The sequence below is a fragment of the Mixophyes fleayi genome, unplaced genomic scaffold (assembly GCF_038048845.1).
Source record: "Mixophyes fleayi isolate aMixFle1 unplaced genomic scaffold, aMixFle1.hap1 Scaffold_1536, whole genome shotgun sequence".
In the NCBI taxonomy this organism is placed as follows: Eukaryota; Metazoa; Chordata; class Amphibia; order Anura; family Limnodynastidae; genus Mixophyes; species Mixophyes fleayi.
This window is the reverse complement of record NW_027445965.1, coordinates 94903-110859: the sequence shown is the minus strand read 5'-3', so window position 1 is coordinate 110859 and position 15957 is coordinate 94903. Positions and strand designations below refer to the sequence as shown.

At 47.6% G+C, this 15957-nt stretch overlaps 21 non-coding genes across 21 annotated transcripts; all 21 read left to right on the top strand.

Moving 5' to 3' along the window:
* Positions 1-467: 467 nt before the first annotated feature.
* On the top strand, positions 468-631 carry LOC142115104 (U1 spliceosomal RNA). The gene has a single exon (XR_012681988.1). It is a non-coding gene; the product is annotated as a U1 spliceosomal RNA (small nuclear RNA).
* A 587-nt stretch (positions 632-1218) lies between these two features.
* Positions 1219-1382, top strand: LOC142115103 (U1 spliceosomal RNA). Its single transcript, XR_012681987.1, has one exon. It is a non-coding gene; the product is annotated as a U1 spliceosomal RNA (small nuclear RNA).
* A 589-nt stretch (positions 1383-1971) lies between these two features.
* On the top strand, positions 1972-2135 carry LOC142115102 (U1 spliceosomal RNA). The gene has a single exon (XR_012681986.1). It is a non-coding gene; the product is annotated as a U1 spliceosomal RNA (small nuclear RNA).
* Positions 2136-2723: 588 nt separating this feature from the next.
* Positions 2724-2887, top strand: LOC142115150 (U1 spliceosomal RNA). The gene has a single exon (XR_012682030.1). It is a non-coding gene; the product is annotated as a U1 spliceosomal RNA (small nuclear RNA).
* Positions 2888-3475: 588 nt separating this feature from the next.
* Positions 3476-3638, top strand: LOC142115178 (U1 spliceosomal RNA). The gene has a single exon (XR_012682056.1). It is a non-coding gene; the product is annotated as a U1 spliceosomal RNA (small nuclear RNA).
* Positions 3639-4226: 588 nt separating this feature from the next.
* On the top strand, positions 4227-4390 carry LOC142115101 (U1 spliceosomal RNA). Its single transcript, XR_012681985.1, has one exon. It is a non-coding gene; the product is annotated as a U1 spliceosomal RNA (small nuclear RNA).
* Positions 4391-4978: 588 nt separating this feature from the next.
* LOC142115165 (U1 spliceosomal RNA) lies at positions 4979-5142 on the top strand. Its single transcript, XR_012682044.1, has one exon. It is a non-coding gene; the product is annotated as a U1 spliceosomal RNA (small nuclear RNA).
* A 588-nt stretch (positions 5143-5730) lies between these two features.
* On the top strand, positions 5731-5894 carry LOC142115100 (U1 spliceosomal RNA). Its single transcript, XR_012681984.1, has one exon. It is a non-coding gene; the product is annotated as a U1 spliceosomal RNA (small nuclear RNA).
* Positions 5895-6482: 588 nt separating this feature from the next.
* On the top strand, positions 6483-6646 carry LOC142115186 (U1 spliceosomal RNA). The gene has a single exon (XR_012682063.1). It is a non-coding gene; the product is annotated as a U1 spliceosomal RNA (small nuclear RNA).
* A 588-nt stretch (positions 6647-7234) lies between these two features.
* On the top strand, positions 7235-7398 carry LOC142115099 (U1 spliceosomal RNA). Its single transcript, XR_012681983.1, has one exon. It is a non-coding gene; the product is annotated as a U1 spliceosomal RNA (small nuclear RNA).
* A 588-nt stretch (positions 7399-7986) lies between these two features.
* Positions 7987-8150, top strand: LOC142115177 (U1 spliceosomal RNA). The gene has a single exon (XR_012682055.1). It is a non-coding gene; the product is annotated as a U1 spliceosomal RNA (small nuclear RNA).
* Positions 8151-8738: 588 nt separating this feature from the next.
* Positions 8739-8901, top strand: LOC142115185 (U1 spliceosomal RNA). The gene has a single exon (XR_012682062.1). It is a non-coding gene; the product is annotated as a U1 spliceosomal RNA (small nuclear RNA).
* A 588-nt stretch (positions 8902-9489) lies between these two features.
* On the top strand, positions 9490-9653 carry LOC142115156 (U1 spliceosomal RNA). Its single transcript, XR_012682035.1, has one exon. It is a non-coding gene; the product is annotated as a U1 spliceosomal RNA (small nuclear RNA).
* A 588-nt stretch (positions 9654-10241) lies between these two features.
* LOC142115098 (U1 spliceosomal RNA) lies at positions 10242-10405 on the top strand. The gene has a single exon (XR_012681982.1). It is a non-coding gene; the product is annotated as a U1 spliceosomal RNA (small nuclear RNA).
* A 588-nt stretch (positions 10406-10993) lies between these two features.
* On the top strand, positions 10994-11157 carry LOC142115095 (U1 spliceosomal RNA). The gene has a single exon (XR_012681980.1). It is a non-coding gene; the product is annotated as a U1 spliceosomal RNA (small nuclear RNA).
* A 588-nt stretch (positions 11158-11745) lies between these two features.
* LOC142115094 (U1 spliceosomal RNA) lies at positions 11746-11909 on the top strand. Its single transcript, XR_012681979.1, has one exon. It is a non-coding gene; the product is annotated as a U1 spliceosomal RNA (small nuclear RNA).
* Positions 11910-12497: 588 nt separating this feature from the next.
* LOC142115093 (U1 spliceosomal RNA) lies at positions 12498-12661 on the top strand. The gene has a single exon (XR_012681978.1). It is a non-coding gene; the product is annotated as a U1 spliceosomal RNA (small nuclear RNA).
* A 588-nt stretch (positions 12662-13249) lies between these two features.
* On the top strand, positions 13250-13413 carry LOC142115167 (U1 spliceosomal RNA). Its single transcript, XR_012682046.1, has one exon. It is a non-coding gene; the product is annotated as a U1 spliceosomal RNA (small nuclear RNA).
* A 588-nt stretch (positions 13414-14001) lies between these two features.
* LOC142115092 (U1 spliceosomal RNA) lies at positions 14002-14165 on the top strand. The gene has a single exon (XR_012681977.1). It is a non-coding gene; the product is annotated as a U1 spliceosomal RNA (small nuclear RNA).
* Positions 14166-14753: 588 nt separating this feature from the next.
* LOC142115176 (U1 spliceosomal RNA) lies at positions 14754-14917 on the top strand. The gene has a single exon (XR_012682054.1). It is a non-coding gene; the product is annotated as a U1 spliceosomal RNA (small nuclear RNA).
* A 588-nt stretch (positions 14918-15505) lies between these two features.
* LOC142115161 (U1 spliceosomal RNA) lies at positions 15506-15669 on the top strand. The gene has a single exon (XR_012682041.1). It is a non-coding gene; the product is annotated as a U1 spliceosomal RNA (small nuclear RNA).
* Positions 15670-15957: the final 288 nt, after the last annotated feature.

Below are 15957 nucleotides of genomic sequence, written 5' to 3'. Positions count from 1 at the left end.
TTTCCCTGGCTTGCTTTCTTCCCCCTGTGCTGATGCCATTCTGCCAGATATGACATGTACTCTATGACTGCCTGTTCTCTGATAATTCTAGGGTTGATAGAACCACTCTGTGTCCTTTTGCTGCTGATTATTTCAGGGCACAGTTCTTCCTGCAGAGCTTCTTTATGCAAATCAGGCCTATATAGATGGCATTCTACTGTCTTTCTCTTTTCATATGCAGATGAGTATTGCAGCTGACTGCTTGGATAACCCATCGTATGCAAATATATCTGCTGCACCCTGGGAATGCTTATAATTGTACTTGTCCGTACAGTTTGACATTTGAGGTGCTTCAGGAATAGGCACCCATCCGCTTCCCTTCAGTTGTTGTCCCCAGCTGAAAGTTCATTTGTGCTGCATCAGGAGAATCTCCCCCACTTGACAGGCGTGTGCTTGACCAGTCGCCCTCCAGAGTCCTAGTCCAACTCATACTTACCTGGCAGGGGAGATACCATGATCACAAAGGTGGTTCTCCCAGGGTGAGGTTCATCCATTGCACTCCGGATGTGCTGACCCCTGCGATTTCCCCAAATGCGGGAAACTCGACTGCATAATTTGTGGTAGTGGGGGACTGCGTTCGCGCTCTCCCCTGATCATCTCTGGTAAAAGTCAGCTTTAGTTGTGTGACCTAGCCTTCTTGCAGAAAGCGCATGATCTAAATGCTTTATCGGCAGTGCGATATCTTGATATTGTAGCCCTATCCGGCCTGATTTTTTCCTGGCTTGCTTTCTTCCCCCTGTGCTGATGCCATTCTGCCAGATATGACATGTACTCTATGACTGCCTGTTCTCTGATAATTCTAGGGTTGATAGAACCACTCTGTGTCCTTTTGCTGCTGATTATTTCAGGGCACAGTTCTTCCTGCAGAGCTTCTTTATGCAAATCAGGCCTATATAGATGGCATTCTACTGTCTTTCTCTTTTCATATGCAGATGAGTATTGCAGCTGACTGCTTGGATAACCCATCGTATGCAAATATATCTGCTGCACCCTGGGAATGCTTATAATTGTACTTGTCCGTACAGTTTGACATTTGAGGTGCTTCAGGAATAGGCACCCATCCGCTTCCCTTCAGTTGTTGTCCCCAGCTGAAAGTTCATTTGTGCTGCATCAGGAGAATCTCCCCCACTTGACAGGCGTGTGCTTGACCAGTCGCCCTCCAGAGTCCTAGTCCAACTCATACTTACCTGGCAGGGGAGATACCATGATCACAAAGGTGGTTCTCCCAGGGTGAGGTTCATCCATTGCACTCCGGATGTGCTGACCCCTGCGATTTCCCCAAATGCGGGAAACTCGACTGCATAATTTGTGGTAGTGGGGGACTGCGTTCGCGCTCTCCCCTGATCATCTCTGGTAAAAGTCAGCTTTAGTTGTGTGACCTAGCCTTCTTGCAGAAAGCGCATGATCTAAATGCTTTATCGGCAGTGCGATATCTTGATATTGTAGCCCTATCCGGCCTGATTTTTTCCCTGGCTTGCTTTCTTCCCCCCTGTGCTGATGCCATTCTGCCAGATATGACATGTACTCTATGACTGCCTGTTCTCTGATAATTCTAGGGTTGATAGAACCACTCTGTGTCCTTTTGCTGCTGATTATTTCAGGGCACAGTTCTTCCTGCAGAGCTTCTTTATGCAAATCAGGCCTATATAGATGGCATTCTACTGTCTTTCTCTTTTCATATGCAGATGAGTATTGCAGCTGACTGCTTGGATAACCCATCGTATGCAAATATATCTGCTGCACCCTGGGAATGCTTATAATTGTACTTGTCCGTACAGTTTGACATTTGAGGTGCTTCAGGAATAGGCACCCATCCGCTTCCCTTCAGTTGTTGTCCCCAGCTGAAAGTTCATTTGTGCTGCATCAGGAGAATCTCCCCCACTTGACAGGCGTGTGCTTGACCAGTCGCCCTCCAGAGTCCTAGTCCAACTCATACTTACCTGGCAGGGGAGATACCATGATCACAAAGGTGGTTCTCCCAGGGTGAGGTTCATCCATTGCACTCCGGATGTGCTGACCCCTGCGATTTCCCCAAATGCGGGAAACTCGACTGCATAATTTGTGGTAGTGGGGGACTGCGTTCGCGCTCTCCCCTGATCATCTCTGGTAAAAGTCAGCTTTAGTTGTGTGACCTAGCCTTCTTGCAGAAAGCGCATGATCTAAATGCTTTATCGGCAGTGCGATATCTTGATATTGTAGCCCTATCCGGCCTGATTTTTTCCCTGGCTTGCTTTCTTCCCCCTGTGCTGATGCCATTCTGCCAGATATGACATGTACTCTATGACTGCCTGTTCTCTGATAATTCTAGGGTTGATAGAACCACTCTGTGTCCTTTTGCTGCTGATTATTTCAGGGCACAGTTCTTCCTGCAGAGCTTCTTTATGCAAATCAGGCCTATATAGATGGCATTCTACTGTCTTTCTCTTTTCATATGCAGATGAGTATTGCAGCTGACTGCTTGGATAACCCATCGTATGCAAATATATCTGCTGCACCCTGGGAATGCTTATAATTGTACTTGTCCGTACAGTTTGACATTTGAGGTGCTTCAGGAATAGGCACCCATCCGCTTCCCTTCAGTTGTTGTCCCCAGCTGAAAGTTCATTTGTGCTGCATCAGGAGAATCTCCCCCACTTGACAGGCGTGTGCTTGACCAGTCGCCCTCCAGAGTCCTAGTCCAACTCATACTTACCTGGCAGAGGAGATACCATGATCACAAAGGTGGTTCTCCCAGGGTGAGGTTCATCCATTGCACTCCGGATGTGCTGACCCCTGCGATTTCCCCAAATGCGGGAAACTCGACTGCATAATTTGTGGTAGTGGGGGACTGCGTTCGCGCTCTCCCCTGATCATCTCTGGTAAAAGTCAGCTTTAGTTGTGTGACCTAGCCTTCTTGCAGAAAGCGCATGATCTAAATGCTTTATCGGCAGTGCGATATCTTGATATTGTAGCCCTATCCGGCCTGATTTTTTCCCTGGCTTGCTTTCTTCCCCCTGTGCTGATGCCATTCTGCCAGATATGACATGTACTCTATGACTGCCTGTTCTCTGATAATTCTAGGGTTGATAGAACCACTCTGTGTCCTTTTGCTGCTGATTATTTCAGGGCACAGTTCTTCCTGCAGAGCTTCTTTATGCAAATCAGGCCTATATAGATGGCATTCTACTGTCTTTCTCTTTTCATATGCAGATGAGTATTGCAGCTGACTGCTTGGATAACCCATCGTATGCAAATATATCTGCTGCACCCTGGGAATGCTTATAATTGTACTTGTCCGTACAGTTTGACATTTGAGGTGCTTCAGGAATAGGCACCCATCCGCTTCCCTTCAGTTGTTGTCCCCAGCTGAAAGTTCATTTGTGCTGCATCAGGAGAATCTCCCCCACTTGACAGGCGTGTGCTTGACCAGTCGCCCTCCAGAGTCCTAGTCCAACTCATACTTACCTGGCAGGGGAGATACCATGATCACAAAGGTGGTTCTCCAGGGTGAGGTTCATCCATTGCACTCCGGATGTGCTGACCCCTGCGATTTCCCCAAATGCGGGAAACTCGACTGCATAATTTGTGGTAGTGGGGGACTGCGTTCGCGCTCTCCCCTGATCATCTCTGGTAAAAGTCAGCTTTAGTTGTGTGACCTAGCCTTCTTGCAGAAAGCGCATGATCTAAATGCTTTATCGGCAGTGCGATATCTTGATATTGTAGCCCTATCCGGCCTGATTTTTTCCCTGGCTTGCTTTCTTCCCCCTGTGCTGATGCCATTCTGCCAGATATGACATGTACTCTATGACTGCCTGTTCTCTGATAATTCTAGGGTTGATAGAACCACTCTGTGTCCTTTTGCTGCTGATTATTTCAGGGCACAGTTCTTCCTGCAGAGCTTCTTTATGCAAATCAGGCCTATATAGATGGCATTCTACTGTCTTTCTCTTTTCATATGCAGATGAGTATTGCAGCTGACTGCTTGGATAACCCATCGTATGCAAATATATCTGCTGCACCCTGGGAATGCTTATAATTGTACTTGTCCGTACAGTTTGACATTTGAGGTGCTTCAGGAATAGGCACCCATCCGCTTCCCTTCAGTTGTTGTCCCCAGCTGAAAGTTCATTTGTGCTGCATCAGGAGAATCTCCCCCACTTGACAGGCGTGTGCTTGACCAGTCGCCCTCCAGAGTCCTAGTCCAACTCATACTTACCTGGCAGGGGAGATACCATGATCACAAAGGTGGTTCTCCCAGGGTGAGGTTCATCCATTGCACTCCGGATGTGCTGACCCCTGCGATTTCCCCAAATGCGGGAAACTCGACTGCATAATTTGTGGTAGTGGGGGACTGCGTTCGCGCTCTCCCCTGATCATCTCTGGTAAAAGTCAGCTTTAGTTGTGTGACCTAGCCTTCTTGCAGAAAGCGCATGATCTAAATGCTTTATCGGCAGTGCGATATCTTGATATTGTAGCCCTATCCGGCCTGATTTTTTCCCTGGCTTGCTTTCTTCCCCCTGTGCTGATGCCATTCTGCCAGATATGACATGTACTCTATGACTGCCTGTTCTCTGATAATTCTAGGGTTGATAGAACCACTCTGTGTCCTTTTGCTGCTGATTATTTCAGGGCACAGTTCTTCCTGCAGAGCTTCTTTATGCAAATCAGGCCTATATAGATGGCATTCTACTGTCTTTCTCTTTTCATATGCAGATGAGTATTGCAGCTGACTGCTTGGATAACCCATCGTATGCAAATATATCTGCTGCACCCTGGGAATGCTTATAATTGTACTTGTCCGTACAGTTTGACATTTGAGGTGCTTCAGGAATAGGCACCCATCCGCTTCCCTTCAGTTGTTGTCCCCAGCTGAAAGTTCATTTGTGCTGCATCAGGAGAATCTCCCCCACTTGACAGGCGTGTGCTTGACCAGTCGCCCTCCAGAGTCCTAGTCCAACTCATACTTACCTGGCAGAGGAGATACCATGATCACAAAGGTGGTTCTCCCAGGGTGAGGTTCATCCATTGCACTCCGGATGTGCTGACCCCTGCGATTTCCCCAAATGCGGGAAACTCGACTGCATAATTTGTGGTAGTGGGGGAATGCGTTCGCGCTCTCCCCTGATCATCTCTGGTAAAAGTCAGCTTTAGTTGTGTGACCTAGCCTTCTTGCAGAAAGCGCATGATCTAAATGCTTTATCGGCAGTGCGATATCTTGATATTGTAGCCCTATCCGGCCTGATTTTTTCCCTGGCTTGCTTTCTTCCCCCTGTGCTGATGCCATTCTGCCAGATATGACATGTACTCTATGACTGCCTGTTCTCTGATAATTCTAGGGTTGATAGAACCACTCTGTGTCCTTTTGCTGCTGATTATTTCAGGGCACAGTTCTTCCTGCAGAGCTTCTTTATGCAAATCAGGCCTATATAGATGGCATTCTACTGTCTTTCTCTTTTCATATGCAGATGAGTATTGCAGCTGACTGCTTGGATAACCCATCGTATGCAAATATATCTGCTGCACCCTGGGAATGCTTATAATTGTACTTGTCCGTACAGTTTGACATTTGAGGTGCTTCAGGAATAGGCACCCATCCGCTTCCCTTCAGTTGTTGTCCCCAGCTGAAAGTTCATTTGTGCTGCATCAGGAGAATCTCCCCCACTTGACAGGCGTGTGCTTGACCAGTCGCCCTCCAGAGTCCTAGTCCAACTCATACTTACCTGGCAGGGGAGATACCATGATCACAAAGGTGGTTCTCCCAGGGTGAGGTTCATCCATTGCACTCCGGATGTGCTGACCCCTGCGATTTCCCCAAATGCGGGAAACTCGACTGCATAATTTGTGGTAGTGGGGGACTGCGTTCGCGCTCTCCCCTGATCATCTCTGGTAAAAGTCAGCTTTAGTTGTGTGACCTAGCCTTCTTGCAGAAAGTGCATGATCTAAATGCTTTATCGGCAGTGCGATATCTTGATATTGTAGCCCTATCCGGCCTGATTTTTTCCCTGGCTTGCTTTCTTCCCCCTGTGCTGATGCCATTCTGCCAGATATGACATGTACTCTATGACTGCCTGTTCTCTGATAATTCTAGGGTTGATAGAACCACTCTGTGTCCTTTTGCTGCTGATTATTTCAGGGCACAGTTCTTCCTGCAGAGCTTCTTTATGCAAATCAGGCCTATATAGATGGCATTCTACTGTCTTTCTCTTTTCATATGCAGATGAGTATTGCAGCTGACTGCTTGGATAACCCATCGTATGCAAATATATCTGCTGCACCCTGGGAATGCTTATAATTGTACTTGTCCGTACAGTTTGACATTTGAGGTGCTTCAGGAATAGGCACCCATCCGCTTCCCTTCAGTTGTTGTCCCCAGCTGAAAGTTCATTTGTGCTGCATCAGGAGAATCTCCCCCACTTGACAGGCGTGTGCTTGACCAGTCGCCCTCCAGAGTCCTAGTCCAACTCATACTTACCTGGCAGAGAAGATACCATGATCACAAAGGTGGTTCTCCCAGGGTGAGGTTCATCCATTGCACTCCGGATGTGCTGACCCCTGCGATTTCCCCAAATGCGGGAAACTCGACTGCATAATTTGTGGTAGTGGGGGACTGCGTTCGCGCTCTCCCCTGATCATCTCTGGTAAAAGTCAGCTTTAGTTGTGTGACCTAGCCTTCTTGCAGAAAGCGCATGATCTAAATGCTTTATCGGCAGTGCGATATCTTGATATTGTAGCCCTATCCGGCCTGATTTTTTCCCTGGCTTGCTTTCTTCCCCCTGTGCTGATGCCATTCTGCCAGATATGACATGTACTCTATGACTGCCTGTTCTCTGATAATTCTAGGGTTGATAGAACCACTCTGTGTCCTTTTGCTGCTGATTATTTCAGGGCACAGTTCTTCCTGCAGAGCTTCTTTATGCAAATCAGGCCTATATAGATGGCATTCTACTGTCTTTCTCTTTTCATATGCAGATGAGTATTGCAGCTGACTGCTTGGATAACCCATCGTATGCAAATATATCTGCTGCACCCTGGGAATGCTTATAATTGTACTTGTCCGTACAGTTTGACATTTGAGGTGCTTCAGGAATAGGCACCCATCCGCTTCCCTTCAGTTGTTGTCCCCAGCTGAAAGTTCATTTGTGCTGCATCAGGAGAATCTCCCCCACTTGACAGGCGTGTGCTTGACCAGTCGCCCTCCAGAGTCCTAGTCCAACTCATACTTACCTGGCAGGGGAGATACCATGATCACAAAGGTGGTTCTCCCAGGGTGAGGTTCATCCATTGCACTCCGGATGTGCTGACCCCTGCGATTTCCCCAAATGCGGGAAACTCGACTGCATAATTTGTGGTAGTGGGGGACTGCGTTCGCGCTCTCCCCTGATCATCTCTGGTAAAAGTCAGCTTTAGTTGTGTGACCTAGCCTTCTTGCAGAAAGCGCATGATCTAAATGCTTTATCGGCAGTGCGATATCTTGATATTGTAGCCCTATCCGGCCTGATTTTTTCCCTGGCTTGCTTTCTTCCCCCTGTGCTGATGCCATTCTGCCAGATATGACATGTACTCTATGACTGCCTGTTCTCTGATAATTCTAGGGTTGATAGAACCACTCTGTGTCCTTTTGCTGCTGATTATTTCAGGGCACAGTTCTTCCTGCAGAGCTTCTTTATGCAAATCAGGCCTATATAGATGGCATTCTACTGTCTTTCTCTTTTCATATGCAGATGAGTATTGCAGCTGACTGCTTGGATAACCCATCGTATGCAAATATATCTGCTGCACCCTGGGAATGCTTATAATTGTACTTGTCCGTACAGTTTGACATTTGAGGTGCTTCAGGAATAGGCACCCATCCGCTTCCCTTCAGTTGTTGTCCCCAGCTGAAAGTTCATTTGTGCTGCATCAGGAGAATCTCTCCCACTTGACAGGCGTGTGCTTGACCAGTCGCCCTCCAGAGTCCTAGTCCAACTCATACTTACCTGGCAGGGGAGATACCATGATCACAAAGGTGGTTCTCCCAGGGTGAGGTTCATCCATTGCACTCCAGATGTGCTGACCCCTGCGATTTCCCCAAATGCGGGAAACTCGACTGCATAATTTGTGGTAGTGGGGGACTGCGTTCGCGCTCTCCCCTGATCATCTCTGGTAAAAGTCAGCTTTAGTTGTGTGACCTAGCCTTCTTGCAGAAAGTGCATGATCTAAATGCTTTATCGGCAGTGCGATATCTTGATATTGTAGCCCTATCCGGCCTGATTTTTTCCCTGGCTTGCTTTCTTCCCCCTGTGCTGATGCCATTCTGCCAGATATGACATGTACTCTATGACTGCCTGTTCTCTGATAATTCTAGGGTTGATAGAACCACTCTGTGTCCTTTTGCTGCTGATTATTTCAGGGCACAGTTCTTCCTGCAGAGCTTCTTTATGCAAATCAGGCCTATATAGATGGCATTCTACTGTCTTTCTCTTTTCATATGCAGATGAGTATTGCAGCTGACTGCTTGGATAACCCATTGTATGCAAATATATCTGCTGCACCCTGGGAATGCTTATAATTGTACTTGTCCGTACAGTTTGACATTTGAGGTGCTTCAGGAATAGGCACCCATCCGCTTCCCTTCAGTTGTTGTCCCCAGCTGAAAGTTCATTTGTGCTGCATCAGGAGAATCTCCCCCACTTGACAGGCGTGTGCTTGACCAGTCGCCCTCCAGAGTCCTAGTCCAACTCATACTTACCTGGCAGGGGAGATACCATGATCACAAAGGTGGTTCTCCCAGGGTGAGGTTCATCCATTGCACTCCGGATGTGCTGACCCCTGCGATTTCCCCAAATGCGGGAAACTCGACTGCATAATTTGTGGTAGTGGGGACTGCGTTCGTGCTCTCCCCTGATCATCTCTGGTAAAAGCCAGCTTTAGTTGTGTGACCTAGCCTTCTTGCAGAAAGCGCATGATCTAAATGCTTTATCGGCAGTGCGATATCTTGATATTGTAGCCCTATCCGGCCTGATTTTTTCCCTGGCTTGCTTTCTTCCCCCTGTGCTGATGCCATTCTGCCAGATATGACATGTACTCTATGACTGCCTGTTCTCTGATAATTCTAGGGTTGATAGAACCACTCTGTGTCCTTTTGCTGCTGATTATTTCAGGGCACAGTTCTTCCTGCAGAGCTTCTTTATGCAAATCAGGCCTATATAGATGGCATTCTACTGTCTTTCTCTTTTCATATGCAGATGAGTATTGCAGCTGACTGCTTGGATAACCCATCGTATGCAAATATATCTGCTGCACCCTGGGAATGCTTATAATTGTACTTGTCCGTACAGTTTGACATTTGAGGTGCTTCAGGAATAGGCACCCATCCGCTTCCCTTCAGTTGTTGTCCCCAGCTGAAAGTTCATTTGTGCTGCATCAGGAGAATCTCCCCCACTTGACAGGCGTGTGCTTGACCAGTCGCCCTCCAGAGTCCTAGTCCAACTCATACTTACCTGGCAGGGGAGATACCATGATCACAAAGGTGGTTCTCCCAGGGTGAGGTTCATCCATTGCACTCCGGATGTGCTGACCCCTGCGATTTCCCCAAATGCGGGAAACTCGACTGCATAATTTGTGGTAGTGGGGGACTGTGTTCGCGCTCTCCCCTGATCATCTCTGGTAAAAGTCAGCTTTAGTTGTGTGACCTAGCCTTCTTGCAGAAAGTGCATGATCTAAATGCTTTATCGGCAGTGCGATATCTTGATATTGTAGCCCTATCCGGCCTGATTTTTTCCCTGGCTTGCTTTCTTCCCCCTGTGCTGATGCCATTCTGCCAGATATGACATGTACTCTATGACTGCCTGTTCTCTGATAATTCTAGGGTTGATAGAACCACTCTGTGTCCTTTTGCTGCTGATTATTTCAGGGCACAGTTCTTCCTGCAGAGCTTCTTTATGCAAATCAGGCCTATATAGATGGCATTCTACTGTCTTTCTCTTTTCATATGCAGATGAGTATTGCAGCTGACTGCTTGGATAACCCATCGTATGCAAATATATCTGCTGCACCCTGGGAATGCTTATAATTGTACTTGTCCGTACAGTTTGACATTTGAGGTGCTTCAGGAATAGGCACCCATCCGCTTCCCTTCAGTTGTTGTCCCCAGCTGAAAGTTCATTTGTGCTGCATCAGGAGAATCTCCCCCACTTGACAGGCGTGTGCTTGACCAGTCGCCCTCCAGAGTCCTAGTCCAACTCATACTTACCTGGCAGGGGAGATACCATGATCACAAAGGTGGTTCTCCCAGGGTGAGGTTCATCCATTGCACTCCGGATGTGCTGACCCCTGCGATTTCCCCAAATGCGGGAAACTCGACTGCATAATTTGTGGTAGTGGGGGACTGCGTTCGCGCTCTCCCCTGATCATCTCTGGTAAAAGTCAGCTTTAGTTGTGTGACCTAGCCTTCTTGCAGAAAGCGCATGATCTAAATGCTTTATCGGCAGTGCGATATCTTGATATTGTAGCCCTATCCGGCCTGATTTTTTCCCTGGCTTGCTTTCTTCCCCCTGTGCTGATGCCATTCTGCCAGATATGACATGTACTCTATGACTGCCTGTTCTCTGATAATTCTAGGGTTGATAGAACCACTCTGTGTCCTTTTGCTGCTGATTATTTCAGGGCACAGTTCTTCCTGCAGAGCTTCTTTATGCAAATCAGGCCTATATAGATGGCATTCTACTGTCTTTCTCTTTTCATATGCAGATGAGTATTGCAGCTGACTGCTTGGATAACCCATCGTATGCAAATATATCTGCTGCACCCTGGGAATGCTTATAATTGTACTTGTCCGTACAGTTTGACATTTGAGGTGCTTCAGGAATAGGCACCCATCCGCTTCCCTTCAGTTGTTGTCCCCAGCTGAAAGTTCATTTGTGCTGCATCAGGAGAATCTCCCCCACTTGACAGGCGTGTGCTTGACCAGTCGCCCTCCAGAGTCCTAGTCCAACTCATACTTACCTGGCAGGGGAGATACCATGATCACAAAGGTGGTTCTCCCAGGGTGAGGTTCATCCATTGCACTCCGGATGTGCTGACCCCTGCGATTTCCCCAAATGCGGGAAACTCGACTGCATAATTTGTGGTAGTGGGGGACTGCGTTCGCGCTCTCCCCTGATCATCTCTGGTAAAAGTCAGCTTTAGTTGTGTGACCTAGCCTTCTTGCAGAAAGCGCATGATCTAAATGCTTTATCGGCAGTGCGATATCTTGATATTGTAGCCCTATCCGGCCTGATTTTTTCCCTGGCTTGCTTTCTTCCCCCTGTGCTGATGCCATTCTGCCAGATATGACATGTACTCTATGACTGCCTGTTCTCTGATAATTCTAGGGTTGATAGAACCACTCTGTGTCCTTTTGCTGCTGATTATTTCAGGGCACAGTTCTTCCTGCAGAGCTTCTTTATGCAAATCAGGCCTATATAGATGGCATTCTACTGTCTTTCTCTTTTCATATGCAGATGAGTATTGCAGCTGACTGCTTGGATAACCCATCGTATGCAAATATATCTGCTGCACCCTGGGAATGCTTATAATTGTACTTGTCCGTACAGTTTGACATTTGAGGTGCTTCAGGAATAGGCACCCATCCGCTTCCCTTCAGTTGTTGTCCCCAGCTGAAAGTTCATTTGTGCTGCATCAGGAGAATCTCCCCCACTTGACAGGCGTGTGCTTGACCAGTCGCCCTCCAGAGTCCTAGTCCAACTCATACTTACCTGGCAGGGGAGATACCATGATCACAAAGGTGGTTCTCCCAGGGTGAGGTTCATCCATTGCACTCCGGATGTGCTGACCCCTGCGATTTCCCCAAATGCGGGAAACTCGACTGCATAATTTGTGGTAGTGGGGGACTGCGTTCGCGCTCTCCCCTGATCATCTCTGGTAAAAGTCAGCTTTAGTTGTGTGACCTAGCCTTCTTGCAGAAAGCGCATGATCTAAATGCTTTATCGGCAGTGCGATATCTTGATATTGTAGCCCTATCCGGCCTGATTTTTTCCCTGGCTTGCTTTCTTCCCCCTGTGCTGATGCCATTCTGCCAGATATGACATGTACTCTATGACTGCCTGTTCTCTGATAATTCTAGGGTTGATAGAACCACTCTGTGTCCTTTTGCTGCTGATTATTTCAGGGCACAGTTCTTCCTGCAGAGCTTCTTTATGCAAATCAGGCCTATATAGATGGCATTCTACTGTCTTTCTCTTTTCATATGCAGATGAGTATTGCAGCTGACTGCTTGGATAACCCATCGTATGCAAATATATCTGCTGCACCCTGGGAATGCTTATAATTGTACTTGTCCGTACAGTTTGACATTTGAGGTGCTTCAGGAATAGGCACCCATCCGCTTCCCTTCAGTTGTTGTCCCCAGCTGAAAGTTCATTTGTGCTGCATCAGGAGAATCTCCCCCACTTGACAGGCGTGTGCTTGACCAGTCGCCCTCCAGAGTCCTAGTCCAACTCATACTTACCTGGCAGGGGAGATACCATGATCACAAAGGTGGTTCTCCCAGGGTGAGGTTCATCCATTGCACTCCGGATGTGCTGACCCCTGCGATTTCCCCAAATGCGGGAAACTCGACTGCATAATTTGTGGTAGTGGGGGACTGCGTTCGCGCTCTCCCCTGATCATCTCTGGTAAAAGTCAGCTTTAGTTGTGTGACCTAGCCTTCTTGCAGAAAGCGCATGATCTAAATGCTTTATCGGCAGTGCGATATCTTGATATTGTAGCCCTATCCGGCCTGATTTTTTCCCTGGCTTGCTTTCTTCCCCCTGTGCTGATGCCATTCTGCCAGATATGACATGTACTCTATGACTGCCTGTTCTCTGATAATTCTAGGGTTGATAGAACCACTCTGTGTCCTTTTGCTGCTGATTATTTCAGGGCACAGTTCTTCCTGCAGAGCTTCTTTATGCAAATCAGGCCTATATAGATGGCATTCTACTGTCTTTCTCTTTTCATATGCAGATGAGTATTGCAGCTGACTGCTTGGATAACCCATCGTATGCAAATATATCTGCTGCACCCTGGGAATGCTTATAATTGTACTTGTCCGTACAGTTTGACATTTGAGGTGCTTCAGGAATAGGCACCCATGCGCTTCCCTTCAGTTGTTGTCCCCAGCTGAAAGTTCATTTGTGCTGCATCAGGAGAATCTCCCCCACTTGACAGGCGTGTGCTTGACCAGTCGCCCTCCAGAGTCCTAGTCCAACTCATACTTACCTGGCAGGGGAGATACCATGATCACAAAGGTGGTTCTCCCAGGGTGAGGTTCATCCATTGCACTCCGGGTGTGCTGACCCCTGCGATTTCCCCAAATGCGGGAAACTCGACTGCATAATTTGTGGTAGTGGGGGACTGCGTTCGTGCTCTCCCCTGATCATCTCTGGTAAAAGTCAGCTTTAGTTGTGTGACCTAGCCTTCTTGCAGAAAGCGCATGATCTAAATGCTTTATCGGCAGTGCGATATCTTGATATTGTAGCCCTATCCGGCCTGATTTTTTCCCTGGCTTGCTTTCTTCCCCCTGTGCTGATGCCATTCTGCCAGATATGACATGTACTCTATGACTGCCTGTTCTCTGATAATTCTAGGGTTGATAGAACCACTCTGTGTCCTTTTGCTGCTGATTATTTCAGGGCACAGTTCTTCCTGCAGAGCTTCTTTATGCAAATCAGGCCTATATAGATGGCATTCTACTGTCTTTCTCTTTTCATATGCAGATGAGTATTGCAGCTGACTGCTTGGATAACCCATCGTATGCAAATATATCTGCTGCACCCTGGGAATGCTTATAATTGTACTTGTCCGTACAGTTTGACATTTGAGGTGCTTCAGGAATAGGCACCCATCCGCTTCCCTTCAGTTGTTGTCCCCAGCTGAAAGTTCATTTGTGCTGCATCAGGAGAATCTCCCCCACTTGACAGGCGTGTGCTTGACCAGTCGCCCTCCAGAGTCCTAGTCCAACTCATACTTACCTGGCAGGGGAGATACCATGATCACAAAGGTGGTTCTCCCAGGGTGAGGTTCATCCATTGCACTCCGGATGTGCTGACCCCTGCGATTTCCCCAAATGCGGGAAACTCGACTGCATAATTTGTGGTAGTGGGGGACTGCGTTCGCGCTCTCCCCTGATCATCTCTGGTAAAAGTCAGCTTTAGTTGTGTGACCTAGCCTTCTTGCAGAAAGCGCATGATCTAAATGCTTTATCGGCAGTGCGATATCTTGATATTGTAGCCCTATCCGGCCTGATTTTTTCCCTGGCTTGCTTTCTTCCCCCTGTGCTGATGCCATTCTGCCAGATATGACATGTACTCTATGACTGCCTGTTCTCTGATAATTCTAGGGTTGATAGAACCACTCTGTGTCCTTTTGCTGCTGATTATTTCAGGGCACAGTTCTTCCTGCAGAGCTTCTTTATGCAAATCAGGCCTATATAGATGGCATTCTACTGTCTTTCTCTTTTCATATGCAGATGAGTATTGCAGCTGACTGCTTGGATAACCCATCGTATGCAAATATATCTGCTGCACCCTGGGAATGCTTATAATTGTACTTGTCCGTACAGTTTGACATTTGAGGTGCTTCAGGAATAGGCACCCATCCGCTTCCCTTCAGTTGTTGTCCCCAGCTGAAAGTTCATTTGTGCTGCATCAGGAGAATCTCCCCCACTTGACAGGCGTGTGCTTGACCAGTCGCCCTCCAGAGTCCTAGTCCAACTCATACTTACCTGGCAGGGGAGATACCATGATCACAAAGGTGGTTCTCCCAGGGTGAGGTTCATCCATTGCACTCCAGATGTGCTGACCCCTGCGATTTCCCCAAATGCGGGAAACTCGACTGCATAATTTGTGGTAGTGGGGGACTGCGTTCGCGCTCTCCCCTGATCATCTCTGGTAAAAGTCAGCTTTAGTTGTGTGACCTAGCCTTCTTGCAGAAAGCGCATGATCTAAATGCTTTATCGGCAGTGCGATATCTTGATATTGTAGCCCTATCCGGCCTGATTTTTTCCCTGGCTTGCTTTCTTCCCCCTGTGCTGATGCCATTCTGCCAGATATGACATGTACTCTATGACTGCCTGTTCTCTGATAATTCTAGGGTTGATAGAACCACTCTGTGTCCTTTTGCTGCTGATTATTTCAGGGCACAGTTCTTCCTGCAGAGCTTCTTTATGCAAATCAGGCCTATATAGATGGCATTCTACTGTCTTTCTCTTTTCATATGCAGATGAGTATTGCAGCTGACTGCTTGGATAACCCATCGTATGCAAATATATCTGCTGCACCCTGGGAATGCTTATAATTGTACTTGTCCGTACAGTTTGACATTTGAGGTGCTTCAGGAATAGGCACCCATCCGCTTCCCTTCAGTTGTTGTCCCCAGCTGAAAGTTCATTTGTGCTGCATCAGGAGAATCTCCCCCACTTGACAGGCGTGTGCTTGACCAGTCGCCCTCCAGAGTCCTAGTCCAACTCATACTTACCTGGCAGGGGAGATACCATGATCACAAAGGTGGTTCTCCCAGGGTGAGGTTCATCCATTGCACTCCGGATGTGCTGACCCCTGCGATTTCCCCAAATGCGGGAAACTCGACTGCATAATTTGTGGTAGTGGGGGACTGCGTTCGTGCTCTCCCCTGATCATCTCTGGTAAAAGTCAGCTTTAGTTGTGTGACCTAGCCTTCTTGCAGAAAGCGCATGATCTAAATGCTTTATCGGCAGTGCGATATCTTGATATTGTAGCCCTATCCGGCCTGATTTTTTCCCTGGCTTGCTTTCTTCCCCCTGTGCTGATGCCATTCTGCCAGATATGACATGTACTCTATGACTGCCTGTTCTCTGATAATTCTAGGGTTGATAGAACCACTCTGTGTCCTTTTGCTGCTGATTATTTCAGGGCACAGTTCTTCCTGCAGAGCTTCTTTATG